The 14,212-nt window shown below is 37.6% G+C and overlaps 1 long non-coding RNA gene across 1 annotated transcript; it reads left to right on the forward strand.

The window, feature by feature from the left end:
* Window positions 1-1,700: 1,700 nt before the first annotated feature.
* On the forward strand, window positions 1,701-11,343 carry LOC106996120 (uncharacterized). The gene is made up of 4 exons (XR_013398495.1): window positions 1,701-2,237; window positions 2,978-3,045; window positions 8,867-9,041; window positions 11,171-11,343. It is a non-coding gene; the product is annotated as an uncharacterized LOC106996120 (long non-coding RNA).
* The last annotated feature ends 2,869 nt before the right edge of the window (window positions 11,344-14,212 follow it).

Below are 14,212 nucleotides of genomic sequence, written 5' to 3' on the forward strand. Positions count from 1 at the left end.
ATGGCGTGAACCCAGGAGGCGGAGCTTGCAGTGAGCGGAGATCACGCCACTGCACTCCAGCCTGGGCGACAGAGCAAGGTTCCATCAAAAAAGAAAAGAAAAGAAACCGGCGGGCCATCCGCGGCCGGTCCAGCTCCCGTCGCAGCGGCTGGGACCCACACCAGGCCATTCACGGGGGTGCCATAGGGCAGCTGCGTGCAGTGTTTGGGTAGCAGGACGCAGACGGCGGGGTCGCGGGGGCTTCGGGGTGTCCTCGGCCCCAGGCCGTCCAGCCCTGTGGACCGAATGAAGTCCCGCACGCCACGTGTTGAGGTAGTAGTGGGTGCCCCTTGTGCGGGGTCAGCCCTCCTGCAGGCGGTGCTCACGGTACGGGCTGGCGAAAGTGGAGACGGACGGCAGGATGGATTCACTTGGCCACATGGCCGGGAGCTAGGACGACGCACACCGGTGAGTGGCTGCCCGGGTGGGCTGGTCGGGGCGCGGGCAGGGGGGCATGGTTCTGCCAAGGATTTTGCTTTGTTTATCGCAAGATGGGGGTATTTCCTCCTTTCTGCAGTTTATAATTGCGTGAATTAGTGCAGTGAATTGAGGATGCAGTAAAAATAATATCTTCAAAGATTATTAAATTCGTTATTAACACATACGAGTTTACGTGTGTGTATGGAAAGCAGGTATACATCAAAAATTCTTAATGAATACAAGAAAGAGAACTACCAATATTGGAGCAAATTTTTCAAATACAAACACCAGTGAATATAGGCAAGGCCTTTTCTTTTATTATTATTACTATAAGTTCTAGGGTACATGTGTACAACGTGCAGGTTTGTTACATGGGTACACATGTGCCAGCAACGCCTTTTCAATAATGTCTTACAAGGAGAAACGTGGCTCCTCTAGGTAAACAGCCCTCAGTGCGCATCTCCCTGAAGTCCAGATGGATCCGGTAGAGCTGTGGGGTTCACAGCTCACACTGAGGCATTTAGGGCCTAAGCACCACTTTACTTTTTTGTACAGTGAGTAGGAAATCAGTGATCTAAATGAGTTTAAATCTTATTAGGGATTCGAACTGCGCTTCAGACTCTGTCTCTCTTCCTCCCAGAGCTAGATTCAACATGAATTAAAATACAAATATAAAACAATGAATTATGATAGTGACAAAGACCTTCCTTCGAACTTCAGATTTTTCCAGCAGCCCCTTTCTTTCTGTTTCCCACCTGCCTTCAACTCTTTCTCCTAAAAAAGTTCAGTTGGGGTGAATGTGTGGTGACTTAGAACATCATTATTTTAACACGATCCCAAAGCAGTTTTCATTATATGCAAAGATGCATATTTATTTACATTTTTTAAAATGTTCTAAATTGGTTTCTTACGTCCAAAAGAAGGGGAGCTAGTTATAAGAAAAGAGAATTGAGTAAGGTAAGAAAGTGTTAATCATTTCAAATCAAAGTGGGAAACATGCAAAGCAGAAAGAATCAACTTCATAAACTCAACAAATTATTAACGTAAATAATTCCCAACTCCTGTATCTATATAACATTAGTGATCTGTGAGGTGAACTGAGATTCTGAATAAAAAGTAAATAATAAGACCATTTTTCTAAGCCAAAAAAGTTTTTGTCTTATTAATTGTGGAATTTCACCAATTAATTTTTTTTCAAATAAAATTTCTTAAACTTTTAGTGCCTACTATTGCTTGTGGGTTAATAAACCCTAGCAGAAAACAAAATCATCAAGGAAATGGTAAACATTAATGGGAAATTTGTGTAACCTTAATTCTTAATGTGTCTTATTAATTAATTTTTAAAATGTGAAGGTGTATTCTTGGTGTTTGGTAATTAACTAAGTTTATTAACCTCTCACAAATATGAGGAATTTTATTCCCTAAAGGAACGTGAGGAACACTAGTAGTTCAAGAAAATGCTGAAGGTGACCTTGGCTGAGAAGCTAGGATAGGCTGACGAAGTCAGACTTAGTGTAGGAACCTGGTAAGCGATGGATCGATGTTAGCTGTCTTCACTTATTGCACTAGTATAATCAGTTTGATGATACATACTTTAGCCCCAGCTGTTACTTAAGACCTGGTTTCACATTTTATGTTCTTTTTCCTGTGCAGGCTGGGAAAGGGTTTCTTCTGGCCATAAAAACTACTCCAATGGCTGTGGCAGACTAAATTCCAATTCCGGTTGATACAGCCATCAATCTCCCGCTAGCTGGAGGATGGTGTGCTGCAGCTCACAGGTGTGGATGCTCAAGTGGGCTTTCAAAGATTTCATGAGAGGGAGGGTTCATCTATTAGGCACATTTTCCAAATATAGGCATTTCATTGTATAAGACCCCAAATGTGAGAGGGTGTTCATTTCAATATTTTATAGAGTTCCTAATATGCCATCATATATATGTTGAGTTGTTTAGTTTAGTACTTGGCTACTCACAAAGTAATAAAACATTTAAATCACTTAACCATAAAATTCTTGATAACCAAAAGGCTTTTCTTTCTATTGGTAGTTTAACATTCAGCTTTCTTTTTTAGGGCAAAGGAGATAGAACTGGATGAAATGAGAGAATATTTTTTTTTAGTTGAACTCTGGTTAATGCCAAAAGTGTTCAATCGCTATGTGTGGGGAAGTTTCCTGGTACAAAGGAAAAAAAGAAAAACAGGTTGTTCATACATTTGGCTGCGTTAGTAAGTGGTAAACAGAATTAAATTTTTCTTATGTGAACTCACACATATGTGCTTCATAATATGTCACTCCTATTTAACACATGTCTTTCACACACACACGCACCCCCCCACACACAGCCTTTTGCTAGTCTTCTTCCAGTTTGCTTATTAACCCAAAGAAAGAAAAAAATACAGAAGCCTTCTTGCATAGGTTGCCTTAATCAGATGAATTATGGAAACAACTCTGTCTCCCTTATTTTTCTTTCATTAGTTTTCCATTCTGTTGTATTTATTTAATTTTTATTTCATTTTCCAGACCTAAGTCAATGTTAGTCTACCACTGTACATCTGGTAACCTCAATCCCTGCAATTGGGGCAAAATGGGTAAGTACTTTAGCCATGTATCTGCATAATTACTAGTGTCTGACACAGAGAAAAAATAGACAAAGTGTGTCATGGAGCTTAGAGCCTACATGGGGAGAAAGACAGAAAGTACATAAAGAGACAAAATAATGAGAAATTGTAAATCTGTGGTAATTAACTAGAAGGTACTGTGGTTACCAAGGAAAGGAGTCATTGGGAACACATACATGATTGTAAGCAGTAGGGGGTCCATTGGTTATAAAGATTTTAAAAAAACAGTGATGAAATAAAGCAAAAGTTGGCAGTTATAAAGAATCTCAGTGATAAAATGCTGAAATACTCCTCCCTGCTGGGGCAGTGGGTCCTGTACACACCCCTTCCCTTCTTGATACATCACTGAGAATGTGACATGATCAGTGACCAATGGGATTTAGAAAAGTCGAGTGATCTTATTCCTTCCTGATTGCGTCTGTAATACTGACCATTAATTTATGCAACTTGCCTCTCTTGGGTGTGCATTAACTACTCTACTAGTGATTTGTAAAAGTGAATAGGAATCACTATGGGAGAATAAAACAACATCCAGATTCCTTAGACCCTGGGACCAAGGTCTTGGGTGATGCTGAGGAAACTATATTTTTAATAAGCATCTAGATGATTCTTGATACTTGGGGAAATGCTCTTTGAGAAACCCTGTACTATACAAATGATTAATTTGTCTGAAGGTAAGGGATTTAATCTGTTCAATGTACAAAAACCATGGAAATCAATTTGAGTACAACTTAAACATCTAATGATGGTAGAAGATAAAAATAGGGAATTTTGCTATTCTGTAGGATTTCTTAGTACCTGCGAACACATCCCTTCTGTCCCTGTTACATAGATGACACTGGCTCTTCATATTCCAATGGGAAGCCATGGTACCACACTGAGAGTTCTATTGCAGGACAGCTGGACACTGTGGCTCTACAGTTTCTCACACCTATAGCAAACATTGTAGGCTGATATGACATTGGTTATCCCTGTGCCAAGGCTCTGTTCTGGATTCCCTTCTAACACAGCATTTCTGGAAGCTATTACTAATTAATTTGATGTTGCATTCAAATTAAACTCATTTGTGTTTCCTATCGGGGACTCTTAGGAGGGATAAAAATGCTTCCTACTAGGAGCAGTAGCCATGTTAACAGGAGGTTGAGCATATATAGTCTCAGGTGATATTACAAGGAGTGATAGCTGGGTGGGTGAACATGGGCTATCTCTCCATAGAATTGTCTCCTTTAGTGTCCCTTAAGAAGAGTTTTTAATCTCCTGCATATAGGTCTTAAGCATCTTTTATCAGATTTATACCTAGGGCCTAGGTAATTGATGCTTTTTTTTTTTTTTTTTTTTTTTTTTACTAATTTAAATGTCTTTTGTAAAAATATATTTTTTAATTGTTTGTGGATGATGTCAAATGCAATTGATTTTTGTATATTGACCTTATATTCAGCTATCTTGCTAAACTTATTGCTAGAAATTGTATAAAATTTCCTCTTGATTTCCTATGTAGACAGTTACTTAATCTGCAAAAATACTAGTATTATCCCAATTTTTTCAAGCCTTAGGTCTTTATTTTTCTTGTTGATGGCACCATCTCAGCTCAATGCAAGCTCTGCCTCCTGGGTTCATTCACGCCATTCTCCTGCCTCAGCCTCCTGAGTAGCTGGGACTACAGGCGTCTGCCACCACACCTGGCTAATTTTTTGTATTTTTAGTAGAGACAGGGTTTCACCGTGTTAGCCAGGATGGTCTCGATCTCCTGATCTCATGATCTGCCTGCCTTGGCCTCTCAAAGTGCTGGGATTACAGGCGTGAGCCACCACGCCCAGCCTTCTTGTTGAACTTCTACTATAATGGTGAATACAAATGGCAATAGTGCATATTGTTGTCTTGTTGCTAATTTTAAGCAGAAGACTTCAAATATTAAACTCTCCTGCCATTTTTAGGATAAACCCAACTTGGTCATGCCGTATTATCTTTTTTTATATTTTGTTTAATTCAATTTGCTAATCATATAGTTCCCTTGTTTTTTCTATTCTCTGAAAATGCTTATTATTCTCTAATCTTAATTATTCTCATTATTCTCTAATCCTTAAACAGTTTTCATGCTTAGTGGAGTGAAAGTGTAATAGTGGAGTAATCTGTTTCTCCAAAACTTGGGAAAAGCACCTTTAAATTATCTGGATTTATAATTTTTGGTGAGAACATTTTTTATTGCTTCAGTGTCTTTAATAGTTAAAGAATTTTGCAGGCTTCATTTTCTGCTGGAATCAGTTTTAGTTATATTTGTCTCTTTTTCTAAGATTTTATCTGTTTTAAAATGTATTTACATTGTTTTCATATTATATTAATATTTTTGTCCTAAACTGTATCTGTAATTATGCTTCTGTTTTAATTCATAATATTTGTGTATCTTATCTTTTCTTAGCTAGTCTCTAAAGGGTCTACTTTATTTCTTTTTTTCAAAGGACCAACTTCTTCTGGCTTTATTGACTTCTCTTCTCTTCTCTTCTCTTCTCTTCTCTTCTCTTCTCTTTCTTTTCTTTTTTGATGGAGTCTCGCTCTTGTTGCCCAGGTTGGAGTACAATGGCATGATCTTGGCTCACCACAACCTTGCCTCCTGGGTTCAAGCAGTTCGCCTGCCTCAACCTCCTGAGTAGAGTAGCTGGGATTACAGACATGCGCCACCACGCCTGGCTAATTTTGTGTTTTTAGTAGAGATGGGGTTTCTCCATGTTAGTCAGGCTGGTCTCGAACTCCCGACCTCAGGTGATCCACCCGCCTCGGTCTCCAAAAGTGCTGGGATTACAGGCATGAGCCACTGAGCCCAGCCTATTGACTCTTTATTACGCTGCTGTGTTTTCTGTTGCATAGATGTATTGCCTTATCTCTTTTTTCCCCTTCCTCCTGTTTTCTTTGATTATGTTTTTCTTCTCTTTAACTTAGAAATATAGCCCACAAATATTCGGCTTGTCTAATACATGCATTCATGGCTTGTATTTCCCTCAAATGCCACTTTGGCTGTATCCCACACATTTTATTGTATAATGTTTATGTTATCATTATTCTCTAATCCTTAAACAGTTTTCATTTGAATTTCTTCTTTGACCTATGAGGATGTAGAGTGCAGTTTTCAATTGCCAAATTACATTTTCTACATGTGCATGAGTTTCTACTTGTCCGTCACATCAGAAAGACGGTAGCTTCATGGTTAAAAGTCTTGGGCTTTGGGATCTGATAGACTTGGATTCAAATCCTAGCTCATTCACTCACTCCTGTATTCATTAAATAGGCATTATTCTTGGTGCTGAGGATGTATCACTAAACAGAAATCCGTGCTCACATAGCTGTTATATGCTGAGATGCGTCCCACCATTCAGTAGACTCCACTGCTTATTAGTTGTATCAGTTTGAAAAAGTCTCTCAGTTTCTTCCTGTATATCAATTTTTTTATCTGTGAATGAGAATAATAATTATTCTATTCTAGGGAGCTCTTCGGAGAATGTAGGGAGATAAAGTGCTTCGTACAGTGGTTAGAACAGTGAACATTTTTGTAAACGCCTGCGATCACCATATGGACAGCTTTCTCAGAAAGCCTTCCTAACCCAGCCCCACCCCTCCCCTTCCTGGCACCCAGACAGAGCTAGATGCTTCTTTTGTATTCCTCCAGAGCTTACTGTCCTGGCCTCTAGCAGAATACTCAGGCAAAGTATTGTAATCATGAATTGTCCACATCTCCCACCAGATTGCCAATTCTTTAAAGACAAGGAATATGTCATATGTAATTTTTTTTACCTCAGCATCTACCACAGTGCCTGGCAAGTGTTAAATGCTAAATAAATATATTTGAAATGACTAAAGGAAGGATTGACATAGATTTAGGAAAAGGAAAGTAATTGTATGTTGCTGAGATATTTATTCGTTCATTTAGTCAAAAACTGTTTATTAGTCACTGAGTCAGCCACTCTTTAAGGTACTGTATAAGTTCAAACAATGCACACAAAATTTCGTTCTGGTATTTAAATCTTAGGAGAAATATACATCAGATATGGTTGAGTGCAGAAAAATAAAGGAGATTAAAGAAGTAAATAGTGTTGTGGGAAGGCTGCTATTTGATATGTGATGGCCAAAGAAAGTCTCTCCGATAAAGTGTCTTCTTAGTAGAGACCTGAAATAAATGAGAGGGCAAATCAGAAGGACATGTGGATGAAATATTCCAAGTTGAAGAAACAGTAAGTGCTAAAGTTCTTCAATCATATTCAAGGACAGCAAGGAGGCCAGTATGGCCACAGCAGAAGCACTGAGAGGGAGAGCGGTAAGAGATGAAGTCAGAGTGGTGGGCAGAGAGAGAGGATGCAGAGAGTGCAAGGCCTTGCAGACCATGGCTTTGCCTCTAAATGAGAAGAGATTCCATTGAAGGGCTCTGAATGGAGAAGTTCCTGTAATATACTCTGAGTTACATTTTAGAAGAATCACTCTGGCGGCTACATGGAGGTCCGACTGGGGATACAGGGGTAGTGGCAGAGACCACTTCGGACAGTATTGCAACATTCCAGGCTACAGTAGTGGTTTTGATCAGAGAGATAGCAGGTGGAAATTATGATTCTGGGTATTTTTCAAACAGAGAGCTGATAGATTTTGTTCAATTGTGTGTGGGTTGTTAAAGAGAAGAATCAAGGATAACCCCAAAGTTTTTGGCTGAACTACTAAACAAATTGAATTACCATTTGGTCAGAGGTAGAAGATTGGTGAAACAGCAAGTTTGTGTACGCATTGGGAAGGGGGTCATTAGTAGTGGGTGTATCAGGAGGCCCACTTTAGAGCTGTTAAATGTGAATGTCTATTACACCTCCAGTTGGAAATGTTGAACAAGTATATGGATATATAGATCAGAATGTCAGTGTGGAGATCAGAATCTCTTATGCTATCAACCTGTACATAACTTTTTAATTTACCACCATCTTTTTAAAGTATAAATCCCTATGGACCAGATGATTCTTGAGAATCTTCTCTGAAGAGGAGCTATATTTTTCAGATAGATTTTTAGCTGGCATTTTTAAAGTAGGGCAATAATCATATTACTGTAATAACTGACATCATAATTGAATAATGAGCTTAGGCATATGCTTTGCAAAAACCTACATACCTTAAATAAAATTGAATTCAAATGAGTATCTTTTTGAAAGAACTACTGAATTCACAAATGTATGTAAAAAGTTCTTAATTAAGCTTACTCTATAAAAAGACACTATTATGAATAAAACCCTGGATAGCAGAGTGGACAACTGAGTCTGCCATATTCCCAGAGAAATATTGAAAGTAAACTAACACAAGAAAATATTGCCTTTAGAATTTTTTAGTTAAACTTTTAATAAAGATTGAAATAAAATGTTAAGAAACTTTCTAAATGGTTCTGAAAGTAATGGTCCAGCCAGGGAAATAAAGTTTCTAGCCTCTGCCTTGGGGCTTTCAGAATAGACTAGATAACCTTAGAATTAAATGCAGATTTATGTTTTTTCTGAACAGTACCCCCTTATATTGACTACGTGCGTTTCCCCAGGAATTTGTTTTAGAGTAGATGTTTCAAATAGAGGATCCAATTCTTAACCCATTCACATTGTTTCATTTTGCAGATAACCACTTGCTTAGCATAAAAATGTTTATATTGTTCTCAGAAATTGATTCTTGACTCTACACAGCAAATCCTTTGTCTTTATTGCTGTGACCCATTACAAATACCTTCCACTATGATGGTTTATATCCTCCTATTCTCCTCTAGCACTCTCTCTCTTTTTTTCCCCAGGATTCCAGGTCTTGCCAACCTTTGAAATTCCAATTCCATTTGAGAGAGCTTTTAGGAGGCCATATGCTGATTTCACCACCAGCAACTTCACAACCCAGTACTGGAATGCCATCAGCCACCAGGCCCCTGCCATCATCTATGACTTCTATCTGTGGCTTACTGGAAGGAAACTCAGGTGAGAAGCTGAGTCAATGGCTTTGAGAGTGTCACTGCATATGGGAGATTGAGGCCCCAAATTTAGTGCTTCCTTCAGCCAAGGATTAAAGGAGACAACTGAATCTGACCCATATATACAAATTGAACACACCTACTCTGAGAATCCAAAATCTGAAATTCTCCAAAATCCAAAATGTTCTGAGTGCTGACATGATGCCACAAGTGGAAAATTCCACACATCTTACCTCATGTGATGGGTCACAGTCAAAACACATTCAAAACTTAGTTTCATGCATAAAAGTATTTAAAATATTGTTTAAAGATTACCTTCAGGTTATATGTATATGGCTAAGTGTGTATGAAACGTAAATGAATTTTGTGTTTAGACGTGGGTCCCATTCCCAAGATATCTCGTTACATATAAGCAAATATTTCAAAATCTGAAAACAGTTGAAACTCAAAACACTTCTGACCCAAGCATTTCAGATAAAGGATACTCAGCCTGTATAAGTTTTGAACAAACAAAGCAGTCATAGTGAGAAGCTACAAAAGCCTCCTACATTAGAAATGCTCCAGCATAATAAAGGAAGGTAAATGTTAAAGAGCTTGCTTGATGAATTCAGCAAGTGATCATTCACCCAAAAAGAAAAGCAACTGAGGCTCTGTGACTAGGGTTTTTCAAATGGGTAGATCACCTTAAATATACAATAATGATGGCAACCTCACTTACTGGGAGCTTACTCATGGGGCTAAGGAGGATGCGTGATGATCCCATTTTTATTGTCAAAGCTACTGAAGGAAGATATCCTCATCAACCCAATTTTACAAATGGAGAAATAGAAGCTAAGGGAAGAATCTGAAGTAGTCTCAAAGGAAGTGACAGGAAGGATGTGGAGAAAGCAGAGTGTCAAAGTCAGTATTCAGGACCAGATTTACTGCCACCTAGAGATGAATGAAGAAATTAGAGGGAACACAGTGTGCTGATGCTACGTCAGCTGTCACCACCTGGCTGTGTGACATAGGACATCTTCTTTCTCTGTCTCACTTGAATAATAATATGTGTCAGAGGAGACATTATTGTAATTGCCTAAAGCAATTCTTGTGATCAAGAATCAGAAGCATGAACAGTATTGCCCTCTGTGTTAGCCCCTTTATGAGGGAGGAAGTTGTCTTCAGCATGTTGAATTGTCATCTTTATTAGCAGTGCAAATGACAAAAACTTAGCCAATGTAGAGTTTATCCAAATTTTTTCAGACCTCATTTGGAGCTCATAACTCAGTTCTTGAGCAAAGGGAAAAGAAAACATTGTGATTATGGGGAAAATATTTGTGTGGGACTTATTAAGTAAAGATAGGAAAAGAAGAACACCCGAATATTATAGGCAGAAATGCTAAAGGTTTTAAAATGTGTCAGGATTGGAAGAAGGCCTGGATAAAGAACAAAGTTCAGTTAGGAAAGAGAAACACGGAAGGAAGAGACACAATAAAAGTCATTATGTATTCTGCGAGAAGTCAGACAATAAGATTTGTGGGAAATGGGTTGGTTTGTTGTATGGTATGTATTTTAGCAATAATCTTTATGGCAGAGAAAGCTAAAATCCTTAACTTGTGTGAATGATCACTTGCTGAATTCCTCAAGGTAGGCATGGTGAAGGAGGGTGTAGAGGAGACACAGGTACAATGGACTGACCTAGATATAAAGCCTTAGTATACACTCAGCTAGAAATAGTGATTCTGAGGACATACTGTGACATGATTATGTCATTATGTGTATGGTAGCGATGGGGATGATAGAAGGAAGAACTGATGGCATATTTTCAGTCCCCCTCAAAATCAGTTAAATATTGGGACACCAACTATCCAGGTCTAGAAGAGTCACACGCCATAGCCATGGTATGACACATCATTCATCTTGCTTTCTTTGAGAATAAGAAGATCAGTAAATAGTCCAGAAGTGGGAAGCTTTGTCCAGGCCTGTGTGTGAACCCAATGTTTTGTTTAGAAATAGAACAAGTAAGTTCACTGCTATAGCATAACACAAAATTTGCTTAAGTGGTGGTCAGCAAATCCTTGAATGCTGCTTAATGTGACAAAGTTGGTAAAATCTTTTGTGCAACACTCTTATTCCCTGAATGTTTTGCTGTGCCAGGGCCTGTGCATGCCAGACAAGTCCAAGCCAGCTCAAAGAACAACCAGCCACCTCTGCCACCTGCCACCTCTGCAAACTGCCACTTCCTGCTGGCAGGATTTGTTTTGCATCCTGTGAAGAGCCAAGGAGGCACCAGGGCATACGTCTACTCACTTATATCTGTTTGTCTGGAATGTAACCCATGTTTGTTTGTACAATAAATAAAATTGATCTTGAATGAAAACTGAGTGGTCATTGTCATTGATCTTTGAACCCAGATTAACCTTTTGGTCATGCCTAGTCTAAGAGAAAGGAGATATTCTTATCAATAAATACAGAGCCCAGCTATGTCAGTGAAGATCTCAAGTGCACAGATAGTAGTATAGGGAAGAGTCAGAGGCCAGAAAGACAGGGATGGCAGACATTGAACAGAGGAGAGTGTGGTGTTTGCCTTTGCATCAACTGAGATTATGCAATGACACCTGAGGCTTGGGGACAGCACCTGCAAGATACCAATAAAGCATTCTAAGAACATCTGTGAAGTGAAAAAATTTGAATTACTGTTGTTCTTGTGGTTATGATTGTATTTATGGTTGTTACTTCATTCATATTAATCACCTATGTGCCCAAGTGTAATCATGGAGTTAGATTTTTCCCAGACTTTTTTTATTAGACTCAAGAATTCCCATAGACAAAGGCAATATCACTATCCTATTTATACATTTCTTCTCTCAGTTCTGCAGAGCCAAAATGTAGAGTCCAATATTTTAGATAAGTTATGCAATAAGGGCTGGTTTGGATTATCTAACTGGTACATGAGGCCCAGTGTGCTAGTTTACTCCAGAGGAAATTGGCACCTGTATATAATTGTAGTTAGGTTGATCCCTTGATATCAGAAAAGTTTCTGCTATGCAGTCCTTTTTGGTGATTTCTTAATATATATCCTCATTTTAGACAGTACGAGTGGCATAGATGTACTTGGCAGCAGAATATTACAGATGGTAAACCTTGAGTCTATGTTTTAGTAGCAAGAGCCTTTGGAGTCTTGTGCTTCCCTTGTAGACATCTTCTTAACATCTACATTCTATCTTTTGTCTACTATTGTTACTGCTACTCGTTCCATAGAAATTCTAATTTTCATTTGGGATATACATTTTTGTTATTTGTAAGCTCCCCCTTCTTTTTCATTTTTTCACCCCATTTTCAGACTGTTCTAAAATCAGAAAGGAAATTCTCCTTCATGAGCATGTATATATTTTTGGCTCTTGGAACTTGAGATGGTGCAAGTAAGTACAAGCACATTTTCCAGATAAGGCATGTGAAGTGATTTATGTTTCATAATATGATCATTTCGGATTGACCTTATGTATTATGACCAGCCATAGAGATGGCTGTAAAGAATTAACAACATCAAACAATGTGAAGTTGTTCATTGCATGTATATCAGAACATTGCCGAGATAAAGCCAGATGGAGTCATTAATTTCACCAGCTAGTTATTTCCTTGCTGCAGTACCAAAGATTGTCATTTTTGAATTAAAGCCTCTGGTTTTTCTAACTCATCTTTCATTGTTGATCATGGCAAGTGAATAATGAATGAATGTATATGTTTAGGTTATGAGGAATTTAAAACACACCCTAAGAATTGTAATGTTGATTGCTTTTAAATGTTGTAATGGTTTTGAGTCTGCTAATGATTCCTTAATTACATACTTACTTTTCTTAGAAAATCAACTCATTTCATTATTAGTGATTAATTTTCTCTTAAAATTTAATTTAATATTTTAATAAATCACTATGCCTGGGATTCCATTAGATATTTGAAAAGATTAATTTAGTTTTTTTACCCAGGTAACATATACAATGGCTCAAGATGTGTGTTGTTTGATCTCACAATTGAAAAAAATACACATTAAGCACCGTGGAAATCCCAAGAACTTCGGCAAGAAAGAGTATTTGTTTGATAGTTTCTTTGCTTGATAAATATGTGGACTAAATTAAATGGAATATCTTAATTCAAGTTTTGCTTCATGAGACTGATTAAGTGAACGTAGGCCTAGTGCTTTGAAAATTGGCCTATTGTAGAAGATTGATATTCTAATAGCCTAAAGAGAAACCATTTCTTATAAAATATATGTATTTTGGAAAATGTGGTATTTCTCAGAAAACTGCTGAAATGAATTATTTATCTTTCCATCTTTATCTTTAATTCTATTACTTTCAAAGATCTAAAGCTTTCACTTGAAAATTAGGCTTTTGGAAAAAAGACATTGAAACTAGTATTATATTTCATTGACGGAATGAATATGAAGATTCATCTGCATAATCTTGTGATTGTTTTTTGAGTGAAAAATATTTATTAAGATCATAGGAATCTGATATAATTAAAATGAATCATTGAGAAAAGACATCTTTCCCAATAAGAATATGATGGTCTAATACAGATTGAAAATATATAAAGCAAAAACTATTAGAACTGTAAGAAAATAACAAAAAAAATTTAGTGATTTTCATATACTAGTCAATTTTTTCTCAGATCAATTAAATAATAATAATGATGAATAGAGGATTTGAATGCATTTACTTATATTATTTAATTAATAGTTAATAAGCTTTTTTCTCTCTAAACCTAAGAGAATATATATATATATATATTTATTATACTTTAAGTTCTAGGGTACATGTGCACAATGTGCAGGTTTCTTACATGTGTACACATGTGCCATGTTGGTGTGCTGCACACATTAACTCGTCATTTACATTAGGTATATCTCCTAAAGCTATCCCTATCCCCTACCCCCTCCCCACAATAGGACCCAGTGTGTGATGGTCCCCTTCCTGTGTCCAAGCGATCTCATTGTTCAATTCCCACCTATGAGTGAGAACATGTGGTATTTGGTTTTCTGCTCTTGCAATAGTTTGCTGAGAATGATGGTTTCCAGCTGCATCCATGTCCCTACAAAGGACAGGAACTCATCCTTTTTTTTTTTTAATTATTATACTTTAAGTTCTAGGGTACATGTGCACAATGTGCAGGTTTGTTACATATGTATACATGTGCCAT

The sequence above is a fragment of the Macaca mulatta genome, chromosome 9, assembly GCF_049350105.2.
Source record: "Macaca mulatta isolate MMU2019108-1 chromosome 9, T2T-MMU8v2.0, whole genome shotgun sequence".
Lineage (NCBI taxonomy): Eukaryota > Metazoa > Chordata > Mammalia > Primates > Cercopithecidae > Macaca > Macaca mulatta.